We start from the raw sequence: 17,641 nt of genomic DNA, 5'->3' as shown, positions 1-17,641 counted from the left end.
ATTTTTTCACATTTTAATAATTTAACTTTATTTTTTATTGTGGTAAAATATACATAACATTAAATTTACCATTTAACCATTTAAAATGTACAATTTAGTGTCATACACACTGTTTTGCAACTATTATCTCCAGAACTTTTTTTTATAATTCCATACTGAAACTCTTTCTTTCAAACTCTCTGTCTCTCTGAGATAGAGTCTCGTTCTGTCGACAGGCTGGAGTGCAGTGTTTATTTGCAGTTTCTTCCATTGCCTGCCATGTCCTCCTCCTCCGTCCACCATTCATTTATGATCTTTCCTGTTCTGTTTTCATTTACCACTATACAGTCTCCTCGGGTCAGGTCTTGAAACATTCTCTTAATAAGAAAGAATCTGATGTAAATAGCAGTAGTAGTGACACCTGGTCTAGCTTTTTTAAATGGGGAAAGATTGAAGGTTGAGATACCTTTTTCAAGGTCTGGCCTTTGTGGCTCTTAACAAAAAGACTATCAGTATGATTATCAAGGAAACAGTTTTTTTATACTCTTTCCTCAACCTCTGGACAATACACAAAATGGGATAGCTAAGTCTCACAATTCCAGCAACTGATCACATTCCCCTCCGATATCAACTAAGAGGCCTGAATCTACCTGTGAATTTTCACCACCTTTGCCTACATGGCCAGGTAGATGCATCTTAGGGAATGGCATCCAAGTAATACTAATGCTCTGGAATAAAGAGATTCCCAGTCTAACAAGTCACAAAATAATGAAAGAGCAGTGCCGGGAGGTTCCTTTCAGATACACAATTCAACATCCAGTTTTCAAAATATCAGGACTGCACTACCAATCAGCCTGGTGATCTTCAGAGGAATCCAGGCTTTCCAGAGAGCCAGCATGTTTTGGCTTTGACTATAACTGAAAAACTTCCAGTAATAGCTTTATGATCATTGACATTCATCACTGGCATCCAACTGAAGTCCTATGTATCATATTCACAGATGAACAGGGCATGATCCCTAAACTGGGTAAACTAGAAGATGCCTCTCCATGGAGATTGCCTACCTGCCTTTCCCCAATTTTATTCCAGTTCTCATTTATAAACGCCCTTTGGCTGGCTAATATTTTGATAAGCAGATAGATAGGTGTATATAAATTGGCTATCATGCATTCCAACAATCCATGCTTGCTTGCCCAAGGAAACATACCATAAATCATGGTATTTGTCTTCCCCCAGATACTATTTAAAAGGGCACAAATAAATGATGAATATTATCGTCAATGACTCATTCCTCCCCATGCCACAAAATATAACGAATATCACTGGAATGAGGGTTAGGAGACCTATATCCTTGTTCCAGTTAACTGCTGATAGGGTGACTTCAGGCAAGTCACCAACTCTGAAAAACCCTCCAGAGTGAAAATAAAAATCCTGTCCTACTTTCCACTTAGGGCAACTATGAACAGGATGAAGTGATGCATGTGACAACATATTTATCACTACTATATAAATATAAGGGGTCAGCCTGAGGCAGGGAGGGACACGGGAGGGATAGCAGTTACCAGTGGTAAGAGGAGGTCCATTCTGTTGGGGGCACTGCTTCGGAAGATCTGTTTATTCTGCAGTTAACAATAAGCAAGGGAGACCTCTGAGATGCTTACTTAGAGGTTGTCCTTTCAATTTGACTGTTGTTTAACAAATATTTTCTCTGGTTGTATATAGCTCCCTTAAAAATAAACAATTATTTTCAGCATATGAGTAAAAGAAAATACATTTATCTGTTATGTGCTAGCTGTTCATTATAGGATTTAAAGGTCTATGAAAAAAAATGATAAAAAAGAAAATACTCAGAATAATTCAATTATTTTCATAGTGAGATAGATTAGGCTCTTAGGACCCTGCCAGGCCCTGAACCATGAATATAAAGGAAAATCTTGAGTTTCTTCAAGGGGAATTCCAGGCACATAGAAGTAAATGAGCAACTTGATAAGCAAAAAGGTAATAGTGGCTTAAAACTATAGTCAAGGAAGTTAGAGTTACGAGATGTTTGATTCCCGATAGAAACTAAAGATAACATCTTAACATAAGTCCCTTAGTTGTTTTTCAGAAACCCAGACCCCCACCAAACAGATCTGCTGGCATGTAGACCTCAGATAAGGAGGAGCCGAGGACTAGACTCTGACTGCCTGTCGTCTTTTACGCCAAATTTATTCCTCGGAGGCCTGGAAGGAGTCATGCTCAGCAGCCAAAGCTAGCATCCTTTTCTGTTGACCCACAATGCTTCCTTTCCTTAACCAATTGCAAATCAGAAAATCTTTGAATCTACTTATGACGTGTTATCCTTTGCTTCAAGATATTTCACCTTTATAGGCCAAACCAAAGGATAACCTCCATGTATAGATTTACAATTTTGTCCGTAACTTCCGCTTCCTTGAAATTTACCCCTGTGTTTAACAACACTTGTTTGTAAGCTATCAGAGAGGTCAGGTCTTCAGAGTGAGGTACCCGATTCTCCTTGCTTGGTGCCTTGCAGATAAACACCCACCTTTCTCCTGCTGCAGAACCTGGGTAGGAATGTTTGGCCTTACCATGCTGGGCAAGTGGGCCCCAGTTCAGTTAGGTAACAATGGGAATCTACGTAAAAAAAAATACATTCTTTCACTGAAAAATTACAGCAACCAAATTAATAGTGGTGTTTTTGCTGCTGCTGCTGCTGCTGCTGCTGCTGCTGCTGCTGCTGCTGGTTGTTGTATTGATCAATTCCATGCTAACAAGTCTTTTTCATTTGATATGCTTCTGAAATGTTAAGGTATGTGTGTGGTGTGAGGTGGAGGGGGGACCTTAGGTAGAAACACTCTGAATTCTATTGGGATACATTTTCCTAGAGTTATTTGCTTCTTAAAACAAGCCAATGCCATCATTTATAACCATAACCCTGAAGGCATCATGGTTGCCTAAGTATATAAGCAAAATGAAATATACAATTTGCAGAATCTTTATTTGAATACTTTAAAATTCTTGAATGGTTTAGGGGAAGACATGCAAGCAGTAAAAAAAAAAAAAAAAAAAATCAAGTGTGATGCTATCTAGCAATGTTTATTAAATGCCTACTTGTGGTTCTGTTTGATATTCTGAAGGACAAAATGAATGTAATTGTGGAATCATAGAGTTATAAAGCTGTAAGGAATTTTAAATTTATTTTATCTAGCTTGTACAGGTTACTCATGGAGGAAGTGAGGCTAAAAAATAATTCATTCCTGAGGTCACTCAGCTAGGAAAGACAGGACTCAAACCCAGGTTTCCCAAGACCTAACACAGGACTCCTTCCAACACCCTCTCCTTGAAGAACCCTGTTATATCAACTATTGTTAATGTATAATGTAAAATTCCCTAAGTGCATATAAACAACAAAGTAATTTCTAAACATATTACTGCAAGGATAGATCTGACCCTTAACTTTAAGCTCTGTCAACACATTTAAAAGTGGAGAAGGGGTGTTCAGGCATTACTCAAGTCATTTGATTAATACCAACGGTTCAGATCTTTCAGGTTCTAAAATGGAGTGCTGTGTGGATAAGCTGATTTGATAGTGTATAGGACCTGTTTCAAAGGGTGCGTGGAAACTCTTTCCTTCCCTTCTTGCTACGTGTAAGAGCTTTGCATGGGTGTTGAAGCCAGAGAATTGTTTGGAGAGAGAATTGCTGAGAATAAATCAAATCATCAGTCTTCAGAGACAATCAGTTAGGTCACATTTAGTCAACCCCATGAAGCAAGGACAGGGGTTGGTCCTGAGTCTTGTATTTTTTTCCAAAATCGCTTTGCAATGACATCAACTATGGCTCACTCCCCATTCTCCTGCTTCACTGCTTACCATATAATGGCCCGTTATGAATGTTTTGCTGAAGGCAGAAATTAATGTTTTAAGGAAGTTTTATCCCATTAAGTCTAGTTACATGAATCTGGACTGATTTTCTTTCTGACGAGAAGACTTTAACCAATGTTTTAAGTGCTTGAAAAAATGTTCTGGTCTTGACTGCCTATGAGAGCCTTCCTTGTGGAAACAGAATTGTTAGTCAGCTGTCGTCTCCATGGTGATTTTTTAAGGTCAAGTGTAAGTCAATCTTCTAAATATTGAGGCATAATTTGTGAATATGCAGTTGAATAAATAATAATAGAATTATCAACAAGATAGACTGCCTTTAATTCTGGTGTTTGAGACTTTTCATACACTAGTCTATAACTAGTCTTCAAACTGTTCTCTAAACATGACCTTAACAGTTTCTCTGAAACCACCGTTGCAAAGATTATGAAAGTGAGAGAAATCTAACGTGGCTGACTCCATCCTGCTTCTAGCCTTACAGGCTGGCTGTCCTTGCTCATTCCTGGGCAGAGGCCAAGATAACCATGGGAGGAATTTAGTTTATAGTTTAACTTTGAAGCAAGGATGATAATAGTCCCTCTCTACAACTGATCCCTTCCTTGTTTGGGGGATGAAACTGAAAGTCCACAAAATAAGGGATATGGAAGGGGCCTGAATTCTGCTCAAATATAGGCATAATTTCTATAACTCTTTACAGCTCAGGAGTCATGTGGCCAGAGGTCACAAGATTTGTGACTTCCTCAGTTGCTCCCATAGATCTCATCTCTATTGTAGAACCTAAGATTGAGCTCTTGAGATCAACTTCAGTTATCCTGTGGGACTGGCCTTGCATCAGTTAAACTCATTTCTTGACTGCAATACCACAGTTACAGGGAATTGGATTTGTCTGTGCAGCAGGCAGGAAGAACCTGCTGGGTGAGTACATCCCCTCCACAATGATCACGTTTTATCTGCCTACCTGTGTTTTAGTTCACTCTACCCACTTTTTGTGTATCTGGTTCCCTCAAAGAATAGCTCTATTCTAACCACAAGTCCTCTCTTACACCCATCTCTTTGTATTCCCCAGTGCCTTATGCAATGCATGTAACGTAGGCTCCCTTGCCGGAGGGATTGCCACTTTCAGAAAAAAACTCTAGTTTGGATGTCAGGAGATCTTGGTTGAGGTTCTAACACTGCCCAGTACAAGCTTTGTGGCCTTATTAAGTTTCTCCATCTTCAATTCCTCTATCTAAAAATTGAACAAGTTGGGCAAGATCATCTCTAATGTTCTCCCCTCTGTGGATTCTATGATGAATCTCAGTTATAGAAACAAAATAATAAAGTCATCAGAGAGCACTGGTTTCCTGCACTATATTTTTAAGAGTGTTTTTTCATCCATTATCTCTTCAAATTTATGTTCAGAGGTCAAAATTATGATAAACAGCTAAAAGCTACTGTGAGCTGGGGAGGGGAGTAAGTGAATTCACCTCTCCAAGGAGACTTGTTCTGCAGCCTGTGAGTGCTGTTAACCAAATGTTTCCAGTGGCAAAGTAGGGGCATCAAATGATTTATTCCTTATTTTATCTCTATAAGTGTCCAGAAAGCTGTTAAAGCAAGAAAAAGGTCTAACAGCTCCCTATTGGCCAAGAATAAATAAGTCTTTGGGATCATCCATTTAGAACAATAGACCAGAATGTGTGCCTCTTCAACTATATTCCCACAGCTGGACCAAAGAGAGGCAGAATAAACAAACCAGTATGTTCTGTGCTTACAGACTTCCTCCTTGCTATTATCTTATTTCTCCGTTTCAAACCTTACATAGGTTAAAAAAATAATAAAAAATAGCAAAACAAAACTATCTCCCAAAGTTCTTGGAGATGGCTAAAATAAATATTTATTAACTGCGTACTATGTTATATTTATAAGTTAGGGGGTCAATAGAATGTCATGATTAAGATTATAGCCCCTGGACCTGGTTAATACAGTACTTAAAGCAGTATCTGACTCAAAGTAAGCACACAATAAATGTTGCCTTTTAATAGTGTAGTTATTTATTATTGCGGTTACTTCTGGGTACCAGATACACGGTGAGGAAAATAATAAAAGTTCCCTTTTTCCATGGACTGCCAAAATAAACTCTACATATATTGATAAATATTTTTTAAACACTGATTTTGGGGAAATTGTGGGTAGATAATAAGACATACTCCAGATATTCTGAATCCATTCTCCTTTTGATATCACACCATGTTTTCTAACCTTGTGCCATAATAAATGGGACAAATGTAGAATTTAAGTAAAATGTGAAAAGCGTAGAATAAATTTACACTGCAGCTGGAATCACCTTGGTCTTGCCCTATTTTGTAATCCTCCAGGCTGAACCAGATTTCTTTTCATTATGTGAGTGAAAATGAACTCAGCTGGTTTTCTCCCCGGTTCCTCTCCCTTTTCACTTTTCAGACTTCTCCATCATGTCCTTGTGCCTGGTGAGCCCCGTTGTCAGGTCTTGTGTGACCCCGGAGATCAATTAGAGGGTTGTTCAGTGTTTTAGCATTTACTTGGCAAAGAGGATAATGTGGGCACTGTGAGTCACCACAGGTAGGTATGATTGTACATGTGACATTAAAATTGTACACTTGAATACATTGGTGGCGCTATAAGGCATTGGATTTACTCAGAGAAAGGGATGGCTTAGGAGAAGGCAGAGAAGGTAAGAGCAAATTCTAGGCTAGCAGGCAAGCCAGCTAATGAGTGACATTTCCCCATGCCACCATAGTGGGCACAGCTCCTCCAGGGGCAAGCTGGGGCACACAACCTACTTCTTTTATGCTCTTTCCCTCCCTAAAACACTGGGAACCATATCACCCTGAGCGTGCCAACACAGTCTCTAATTGGAACTTATTTGCCAGTTTCCCATGCTCTACTGGTGGCTCTGTGAGGAAAGTTTATGGAAACATAAAGAGCCCACATTAGTGTTTAGCCAGTGTCAAGTCTGACTAAAAATGAAATCTTGTTGTCATGCTGTGGGATTTGCAAAGAGAGCCGCACTGAGGCTGGAAAACAGGGGAACTCAAGGCAACAATTTTATGTGGGTTTTAAAGGGCAGCTATGATTAGAAATGTGCCTGTAAAAATGGCATTTCAATGTTCCAAATGTATTCCCCTTTGGTGACTTCCATGTCAAATTCACTTAGTTTACAAATATAAACAAAAGATTCGCAACTGCCGCTCTGGGAGCCCAGTGAAAGACTTGAATAAAGGAGCGACTTGCCCTGTCCTTTCTGGCTGAAGAGCTCTGCTCCAGCAGGCAAGGCAGGGGCCACCACTGAGCAGCAGAGCGGGTGAGGATGGGAATCACAGGCGGGCTGCTCCACAGGTGCAGACCTGGTGCCCAAGCCTTGGGGTTCTGCAGTGCCACTAAGTGCACAGCATCTCAGCCACACTCGAGGGAGCCCAGCTTTGTCAATGAGTGCTTTCGAATGGACAACAAATGCATTGCCAAATTGTAAACAGCAGTGTGTGTGTGTGACAGAGAGAGAAAGAGAAAGAGAGAGAACAACAGATAAACCAAACAAGCGAAAAAAACAAAGTAAATTACTCACTGTGCCAGATATTGTGACAGGAAGCTCTAGTCATCTATATTCTTGTGGAAAACTGGTCATTATCTAGTGTATATTGACACGTCCAAGGAATCCAGACTTAACACCACCCCAGGTGCTATGCTTTGTAGATAGGAGAATGTTAGCAGGACATACAAGATAGGGGAATGTTATCAGGACTATTAAAATGTTTCTTTTCTGACAAAAACAAGTAATGGGGAAAAGCCTCCCTAGTCAATAAATGGTGCCTGGATAACTGGCTAGTCATATGCAGAAGACTGAAGCTGGACCTCTTCCTTATACCATGAGCAAAAATCAACTCAGGACAAATTAAAGACTTAACTGTAAAACCCAAAACTGTAAACAATCCTGGAAGACAACCTAGGCAATACCATGCTAGACATAGGAACAAACAAAGTTTTCATAACAAAGACACCAAAAACAATCACAGTAAAAGCAAAAATTGACAAGTGGGATATAATTAAACTTAAGAGCTTCTGCACAGAAAAAGAATTAACATAGTAAACAGACAACCTACAAAATTGGAGAAAATATTTGCCAACTATGCATCTGACAAAGGCCTTATATCCAGCATCCATAAGGAACTTACATAAATTTATGAAAGGAAACATACAACCCCATTAAAAAGTAGGCAAAGGACATGAACAGCCACCTTTCAAAAGAAGACATACATGCAGCCAACAAGCATATGAAGAAAAGCTCAATATCACTGATGATTAGAGAAATGCAAATGGAAACCACAATGAGATATCATCTCACACCTGTAAGAATGCTATTATAAAAAAGTCTAAAAGTAACAGATGCTAGTGAGGTTGTGGAGAAGTGGGAACACTTATTCACTGTTAGTGGGAATATAAATTAGTTCAACAATTGTGGAAAGCAGTATGGTGATTCCTCAAAGAACTAAAAGCAGAACTACCATTAAACCCAGCAATCTCATTACTGGGCATATACCCAGAGGAATATAAATCATTTTACCATAAAGATGCAAGCACACAAATGTTAATTGCAGCACTAGTCACAATAGCAAAGACATGGAATCAACCTAAATTACCATCAGTGGTAGACTGGGTAAATGTAATACATATACCCCCCATGGAATACTATGCAGCGATGAAAAAGAATGAAATAGTGTCCTTTGCAGGAACATGGATAGAGGTCATTATTTTCAGAAAATTAAAATAGGAACAGAAAACCAAATATCACATGTTCTCACTTAAAAGTGGGAGCTAAATGATGAGAACTTACAAACACAAAGAATAAAACAATAGACATTGAGTTCCACTTGTGGATGGAGGACGGAAGGAGGGAGAAGAGCAGAAAAGATAATTATTGGATACTGGGATTAATACCTGGTTGATGAAATAATCTGTGCAACAAACCCCCATGACACGAGTTTACCTATGTGGCAAACCTTCACATGTATCTCCAAAACTAAAATAAAAATTAAAAAAAGTTTCTTTCAACCTGTAAAATATCACATGCTATGTACTACCCTGTTGCATAGCTTCAGCAGGCTCAATCCTTCTACAGTCTGGACATAAACATAAAGCATGCAGGGACCTCAAAGTAAAATTGCAAGAGGTGAGACCATACAGCTAAGGGAAGCAGAGTAAAGTCTGATATATTAAATTAAATAGAAGAAACGGCCAATACAGTTGGTTTCCCTTCAAGTGTTTAGTCTCTTATTGTTCCTTGTTTTGAGACACACTACTTTTTGGGGGTGCAGCAACATATTCATTCCAAGGCATGATTGTGCAGGGACACTTCTGATAAACATGGTCTCTAATTTTCCAGCTTCCCTTTCTTCTGTGGGAAGACTTGCTGCCCATGGAAGTATTCTGGGAAGTGGGTGTGAAGAGATAAGTTACGAAAATATTTGCTTTCCTGATTGTAGAAAATAGAATGGCCTCCAAGAGCCCTTTCCCCTTTTATATTCTTCCCATCTTGTACAGGACACAGATATGATGGCTTGAGTGGCAGCATCCTTGCTGTGACCAGGAGAGGAAGGCCACAAAAATGGAAGACACTTTGGACCTAATATGGTGGAACCACTAAAACAATCATAGTAATTGCCTACCTCCCTGCTCTTGTTTTGGAGAAAAACAAAGCTTTGTTCCCTAATGCCTCTGTCATGGGATTTTCTAATTCAGGCAGCTGAACATATTTCTTACTAATATGGAAGAATGGCATGGGGGCTGTTCCATCTGCTTGGAGGGACACTCAGCCATTCCAAGCACCTAGTCCAGGATACATAACAAAACTGAGACTAACCCAAGCCAATATCTCTCTCTAGGGGGTTGGAGAAAGCAAGGTATGACGTTTTGGAGCAGCAGCCGTAGTTCTAAGGATGGGTGGATATTGGAGTTGAAGTATCACGAAAGCCTTTTGAGAATACTCTGACCATCTAGTTCAGGGTATGTAAAAGCAGATTCTGGCCCCAGTAGAAGTGAACATCTCCCAAAGGAGAAAACTGAATTTATTCACCGCCTGGGTTTTATTTTTACTGGAGAACTGCACTAAAACAAAACAAAACAAAAAACATCTGTCTTCCTTCAGGACCTTGCAGCATAAATCAGTCTTATGCAAAAGAGGAGCTCCAGTGTTGTCTTGCTACAAAGAGCCTTGAGGGTGACCCCTGTTCACTGTCACATCCTTCACATCTTTTTCCATCTTGTTGTTGCTTCTTGCCACTTCTGAAATTGTTACACATTTTCTTGTTTGGATCCCTGCACAGCCTGTGTGACGGTTAATATTGAGTGTCAACTTGATCGGATTGAAGATGCAAAGTATTGTTCCTGGGTGTGTCTGTGAGGGGTGTTGCCAAAGGAGATTAACATTTGAGTCAATGAACTGCGAGAAGTAGACCCACTCTCAATCTGGATGGGCACCATCTAATCGGCTGCCAGCAAGGCTAGAATAAAGCAGGCAGAAGATGGAAAGAGCAGACTCGCTGAGTTTTCTGACCCTCACCTTTCTCCCATGCTGGATGCTTCCTGCCCTTGAACATCAGACTCTGGGATCTTCAGCTTTTGGACTCTTGGACTTACATCAGTGATTTCCCAGGGGCTCTCAGGCCTTCCTTCACAAACTGAAGGCTGCACCGTCGGCTTCCCTACTCCTGAGGTTTTGGGACTCTGACTGGCTTCCTCACTCCTAGGCTTGCAGATGACCTATTGTGGGACTTCACCTTGAGATCGTGTGGGTCAATACCCCTTAATAAACTCCCCTTCATATATACATCTATCTATTATTCCTGTCCCAATAGAGAATCCTAATACAGCCTAAGAACTTACCTCTCTCCTCAAAGGCTAACGTGATGTTTCCCTGCAGATGTGCCAACTTATGTGACTTTGGGTAAGAATTTATCCTCTCTGTCAGTATCACTCTTCCTGAGCTTTTGCTGATCACCTGAGTGGCAAAAAAGCAGAAAATTGGAATAAGGAAGAAAGTCAGCCAAATGCACCAGTAATTTGGGCAGAATCTTGATAACCATGGGAGAGAATAGAGTACACTGTTTCTTTTTTATTTTTATTAAAATAAAATACATACATATATGTATTTTATTTTAAAATACATATTTTATTTTAAAAATACATATATGTATTTTTTTTTGATAGGGTCTTACTCTGTTGCCCAGGGTGGCACCATTATTGGTTCATCACAGCGTTGACCTCCTGGGCTCAATCAGTCCTCCCACCTCAGCCTCCTTAGTAGCTGGGACTACAGGCACGTACCAACACACTCAGCTAATTTTTGTAGTTCTTTTTTTTTTTTTTTTTTTTTTTTCTCTGGTAGAGGCAGGGTTTCTCTATGTTGCCCAGGCTGGGCTTGAACTTCTGTGCTCAAGTGCTCCACCTTCCTTGGCCTCTCAAAGTGCTTACAGACATGAGCCTGTGCCCAGCCAAGTGCACTGTTTCTTATGGAGCCCTTTGATTTGGTATGTCTTGTTTGAAACACACTTTCTTTTAGAAAAACTTAACCTCTTAATTTGTTGATCTGTAAAATGGAGATAATAATAATATAGACCTCATACAGTTGCTGTTTCAGCTGAGAAAATTTATCAAACTGGCCGGGTGTGGTGGCTTACACCTGTAATCCCAGCACTTTGGGAGGCCAAGGCAGGTGGATCACCTGAGGTCGGGAGTTCAAGACCAGCCTGACGAACATGGAGAAACCCCATCTCTACTAAAAATACAAAAATTAGCAAGGCATGGTGGTGCATGTAATCCCAGCTACTCAAGAGGCTGAGGCAGGAGAATCACATGAACCCGGGAGGCGGAGGTTGCGGTGAGCTGAGATTGTGCCATTGCACTCCAGCCTGGGCAAAAAGAGCGAAACTCCGTCTCAAAAAAAAAAAAAAAAAAAGAAAAAAGAAAAAAAAAAAAAAGAAAGAAAAAGAAAATTTATCAAACTATTTAGAAGATTGCCAGCAAACGGTAAGTGTTCAAGAAACTTAACCTCTCTGAGTGATCAGGTGCTCACTCATTTTATCACAAATACTCATTAAGTACTGGTTATATGCTGAATACCTGGCATATAATGTTGACCACCAAGCCATGGTCCCTACCTTCAGGGAACTTATAAGAGTGTTGACTAAAAATTATAGAAGGAAATTGTTACAAACTAAGTGCACACACAAGGGCCCAACAGAACAAACTAAAAGTCAAAATGGAATCACTTATGCTGAGGCTCCACATCACCAAACCAAAACTGAGTTATCTAACTTGAGAAATCTGGAGGGAGAGATGGGCAAATTTCCCAAACAGGCCAGTTCAATTGGCATGGTAATGAAGTTCCCTCTGCCTTTAACTCTTAAAAAAAAATAACCTGAAGTAACTTGATATTAACCAATCAGTTTTCTATTATTTTGTTTCCCTTTTCCTACCTTACAAGAAATATAAATTTGAAAGGACCAATCACTTCCTGTTCTTTGTTTCTGCTTTCTTCAGCCCTGCTCTGCCTATAAAACCAATGTCCACTGCTCAGCTCACTGGAACTTACTCCATTTTATGAAATGAAGTGTTGCCCAATTCTAGAACCTCAAACAAAGCCAACTTAGATCTTTAAATGAAATTCTTGTAATATTGTCTTTTGGCAAGAGAAATCAGTAGATAAACCACACTCTTTGATGCTAGACGTGCTGTGATATGAAGTAAAAAAAAAAAAAATGGTGCTAAGTAACATGGAATCTACTTACAAAGGAGACTATAACATATACAAGAGGAATGGATATATTTGAAGAGCACGAATTCTTTGGCTTTTTGTTATTAAATATTCTGAGGCTCTTTTTCTCTACATTTGAAATGTATTCACCCTTCCCCAGGAAGAAAACCTAAAGCTCAAACCAGCAGGACATTGTAATGTCTGGTCTAGTTAGGAGAAAAACTACACAGTACTTTAACAGAGTTATGGTAACATAAATAACTATTCTAATAGGGAATTGGAGTAATCAGGGATTAGGTCATTGGAAGTCAAGAGAACTCTAAAGAACATAGAAATAGCAAATATGAGGAAGAGTCACAGCTATGGAACCGAGACATCACACCCAAGGAAGAGCCCTCTGCAGTGGCCATTCCCCACGCAAAGCTGAGATCCAGTCTGGCTGGAGAGGCCACTCTTTGGCTCATTGATGGCAGAGAAGTCACTGTATATAGAGATAATATATGCGGAGAAGCCATCCTGGCAGACCTCGCTGGAAATAGGCCCTTTGGAATTTGCTGGAAAACTGCCCTCCAGGAAAGCTGTTCACTAGGAGGCATCTTTCTTACTGGAGGCACTCTACTACAAAGTGCTCAAAGAAGAGCTGCCAGGCAAAGTGCCAGCCACTGGGAGCTACTGACCACCATGCAATACAGAGCCTGATGCAGGAGAACCACGCACACTGCAGGAGCAGGCCTAGGGAACATGCCAGAAGCAGAAGGCAAAATTCTTCACTGCTGGAATCTCTCTCCAGTGCCTTGTACTGAATTAGTGCTAGCTGGTGGAAGAAAAAGAGTTAAGATTGCAGATTTATTTAAACAAGGCAGTAAAAGGGTGATATTGGAAGCGAGAGGCAATGGATGAATAGCACAGGCATACAACTCGAACCAGGCAATATACAGTATTCTCTCCATTAGGACAGAAGAGTCAACTCTTGATCCAGAGAGTTGGGAACTAAGATGTTCCTTTTCTCCTTAACTGCGTCCCTCGTAAACATACACACACAAAAACACACATACACAAAACATTCAGTACACAGTGGTGTAACCAGAATAGGATAACTGTAGTGAACACACCCATTTTAAAAAAGGAATGTGATGGAGACAGCAACAAGCACCAGCCATAGCAATTGCTGGGAGGACTGTGAAGTTTTCATCCACTAAGGTGGAGGGGGACTCAAGAGAAAGTCATAATTCTACTCCTGGAAGGGCTCATTTGACATTTCTTCTAGATTCCCTGGCTCTACTGTCTGGAAGTTTCTTCCAAGGGTTTTAGAATTGTTTCAGTAAAAGATATTTTTAAATTCTGAGCTTGTGGCTTCTTAGGTTATTCATTGTCTCAAAAAGTTAATCAGATTCTGATTCACGGACTCTCACTCAGTTCCAGGTACCAGCAACCACACGTAGACATCTGAAGAAACACAGATTTTAGAGCCACTTTATTACTTTTCATTTTTTCCCTCACACCTCTCTCTCCCAACTTAATTAAAATAGCTTAAAACTCAATCTGATCTTTGCCTGGAATCACTTTATCTTACTGAGCATTTGTCATTCAAAGCCTTTTCTAATCCCTTCTCTTACAGTTTGGGCTTTAGAAAGAGTTGGCCTTTCCAACCCTGCAAGGACCCAATTTTCAGGACTCTATTTCACTCCAGTTCGTTTCTGCTTATAAGGAGGCTAATGAATTACTGAGTTCCTGTCTTTCTTGTAATACCTTTTCAATCCACCAGTAGTTGCTAATATCTCACTAGTAACAACTGCCTTTTAAATTTTGTAGTATTCTCTTCTAGCATTGCAGGCATATTGCACCTGTTCTCAATGTTTTCACTGTAAAAAATGGATCATCATCTTCTTAGCCTCACTGTTTACTGCTTAACTCCTTATTCAATGCCACATGAATTAGGTTTTTGTAATGTCATTACCCTACTTTTGGAACCAAGATTCCTGTAAGTCAGGATAGTGAACATGTGTGGTTACAGTACAAAAGCTCTAAAATCTCAGGTACTTAAAATAATTTAAGGATTATTTCTCAGTTAACCTAAGTCTGATACAAATTGAAGAGTCCTATTTATACAATTGAAGAGTCCTATTCTGACTACAGGCATGGTGGCGCATTCCTGTAGTCCCAACTACTTCGGAGGCTGAGGCAGGAAAATCACTTGAACCCGGGCGGTGGAGGTTACAGGGAACTGAAATTGTGCCACTGCACTGCAGCCTGGGCAATAAGTGAAACTCCATCTAAAATAATAATAATAATAATAATGAGGGCAGGCATGTTTCAGGATGGCCGACCAGCATATGCAGGGAAGACATGGCACCATTCGGGGAACATAGGGGACCAATTCAAAGTCAGTCCTGAAGATGGAGAGACAGAACATTGGACTGGACATCCCTTTGCTCAGAACTTTAGCAATGTTGAGGTCATAAGGGATGCACAGTAGAACTGAAAGAGGAAGGGACAAAAATAACAGTGTTTAAAATAGTCCAAGAATATGTAGTACCTATGTATGTCATCCACATATTTTTAATGCCTTCATTCATGTAATCTGCAAATTTTTAATGCCTTCAATTCATTTTCAGAAATGAGTATGTATTTCACATTAGAAAACAAATAGAATTAATTATTATATTTTACTCAGCAATTCCATTTTCAAATTTCTTAAGGACAATAAATAAGAATCTTCAAGATAGAGCGATAATACAATTTATTGACCGAAGTAGGAGACTTTTGCAGGAAAAAGAGTTTTCTCTAAATACTTACAATAGGACAATAGCTGTAAACTGGCTCTTTCCTGAGCAAACGGGAATGTATGGTCATCGTGTATATAAGCATTATGAAATTTGTCACATCATTGTTTACAATGTCACAGTAAATAAACAAGTTAGAGTAATAAATAGGAATTATAATTATCATGTAAAATGATGACATAGTAAGCAGCTGATAAAACAATGTTATGCCTGGGCATGGCGGTACACACTGTAGTCCTACCTACTCGGGAGGCTGAGGGAGGAGGATCACCTGAACCACGAGTTGGAGGTTACAGTGAGCTATGATCTTACCACTACACCCAAGTCTAGACAACAGAGAAAGACCCCATCACTAAAAAAAAAAAGTTATAAAGAAAATATTTGATATTATGAAAAGAGTTCATGATATGTAAAGATAGAGAAAAAAAGTTTACAGATTTATTTCCATTCAATGTGTGGTGGTGGTGGAAAAGATAGTGAAAAACTGGCCAGGTGTAGTGGCTCACGTCTGTAAATCCCAGCACTTTCGGGGACAGAGGCAGGTAGACTGCTTGAGCAGAGGGGTTTGAGACCAGCCTGGGCAACCTGGTAAAACCTTGTCTCTGCAAAAAATACAAAAAAATTAGCCAGGTGTGGTGGCACGCACCTGTGGTCCCAGCTACTTGGGAGGCTGAAGTGGGAGGATCACTTGAGCCTGGAAGGCAGAGGTTGCAGTGAGCTGAGATGGTGCCACTGCACTTCATTGTGGACAACAGAGTGAGACTCCATCTCAAACAAAAAAAAAGTAAAAAACTGTTACAACTTGTTACAATTGTTTGACTCATTGAATAGTAGAATGATATATGTGCGCATATGTGTGTGCATGTGTATATGTTTTCTAGTTTGATTCATTATTATTAGTCAGCAGTCTGGGGATACGGCACTTTAAAAAGATACTTTTGGACCTCACCAAAGTTTTTACAGGTAGATTCAGCTGAAGGACAGCTCAGAGTCAAAGAATAATAATTCTTCCCAAATGTATAGCACTTTCACATTAAAGTGCCTTCAGGTGCATTATCTGATTTCATCTACTCAACAGAAGACAGGTATTATAATTCTCATTTTACAGTTTCAGAATCAGAATTTCTGAAAGATTAACTTAATTGCCCAAAGTCAAACAGATATTTTAAGGTGGGGTGAGATTTATAACTCACATCTCCCAACTCTAAGTTCAAATTTCTTTCAAAGATAGCATCCTAGGTTCATCCCGGGTCACTAATCATGATGCACTATTTTATTACAGACAGTGTTAAGGGGCTACTATTTGGTTTTAAGAAGCCTCTGGAAAAGTTGTTGAAGAGTCATGTGCACAAGTGATGTGCTGAGCAGACTGGATCTTGCCTGATGGCCAGAAAATTAAAACAACACTGAAATTAATACAAATTCAAACTCCCATTCTGCTATTTGAATACTTCACTGAGTTTAAGGATATAACATTTAGGATTCTTTTTTTGTAGTGGAATTTATTCCAGTGCTAGTTTATATAGTATATGTAATCTACTTAATTTATCCTTTCCACAAATGAACATGAGTCCATAAACCTTTTATTCATTTATTAATAGACTCACTATGATTATTTCTGTTGAAGTGTCCAATGGGGGATGCTAAGAAATACTGTGAGGAGGTTGGGCGCAGGGGCTCAAGCCTGTAATCCCAACACTTTGGGAGGCTGAGGCGGGCAGATCACCTGAGGTTGGGAGTTCGAGACCAGCCTGACCAACATGGAGAAAACTCATCTACTAAAAATACAAAATTAGCCAGGGGTGGTGGCACATGCCTGTAACCCCAGCTACTTGGGAGGCTGAGGCAGGAGAATCACTTGAACCCAGGAGGTGGAGGTTGCAGTGAGCCGAGATCGTGCCATTGCACTCCAGCCTGGGCAACAGGAGTGAAACTCAGTTAAAGAAAAAAAAAAAAAGAAAAGAAAAGAAAGAAAAAGAAATACTACAGGGAGGTGAGATGGGAGCTGAGAATTGAATTGATTCTTCCCTTTGCATGTCCCCTGCCCGTTACTCAGAAGTCTGTGTGGCATTTGGGCTTTAAGTTCTTCAAGGAACCTTTTAAGGATGTGGCAATACTCCCTGCAAGCACACAAACCCATCCAGGGACTACCGACTTAATCAGCTAGAAACTCGAAGATCATCTCTGCTGCTTCTCTGAAAATTAAATGCTAAATTTGAGAAGGGTGGTGGGAAT

General features: G+C 39.8%; 1 long non-coding RNA gene across 1 annotated transcript; it reads left to right on the top strand.

Moving 5' to 3' along the window:
• The first annotated feature begins 4,000 nt into the window (after window positions 1-4,000).
• Window positions 4,001-16,838, top strand: LOC140710686 (uncharacterized). The gene is made up of 3 exons (XR_012091813.1): window positions 4,001-4,090; window positions 6,214-6,324; window positions 16,689-16,838. It is a non-coding gene; the product is annotated as an uncharacterized lncRNA (long non-coding RNA).
• The last annotated feature ends 803 nt before the right edge of the window (window positions 16,839-17,641 follow it).

This window comes from Chlorocebus sabaeus, chromosome 29 (assembly GCF_047675955.1).
Source record: "Chlorocebus sabaeus isolate Y175 chromosome 29, mChlSab1.0.hap1, whole genome shotgun sequence".
Classification (NCBI taxonomy): domain Eukaryota; kingdom Metazoa; phylum Chordata; class Mammalia; order Primates; family Cercopithecidae; genus Chlorocebus; species Chlorocebus sabaeus.
Note: the sequence above shows the minus strand (reverse complement) of the source record. Positions and strands in the feature narration are given on the sequence as shown.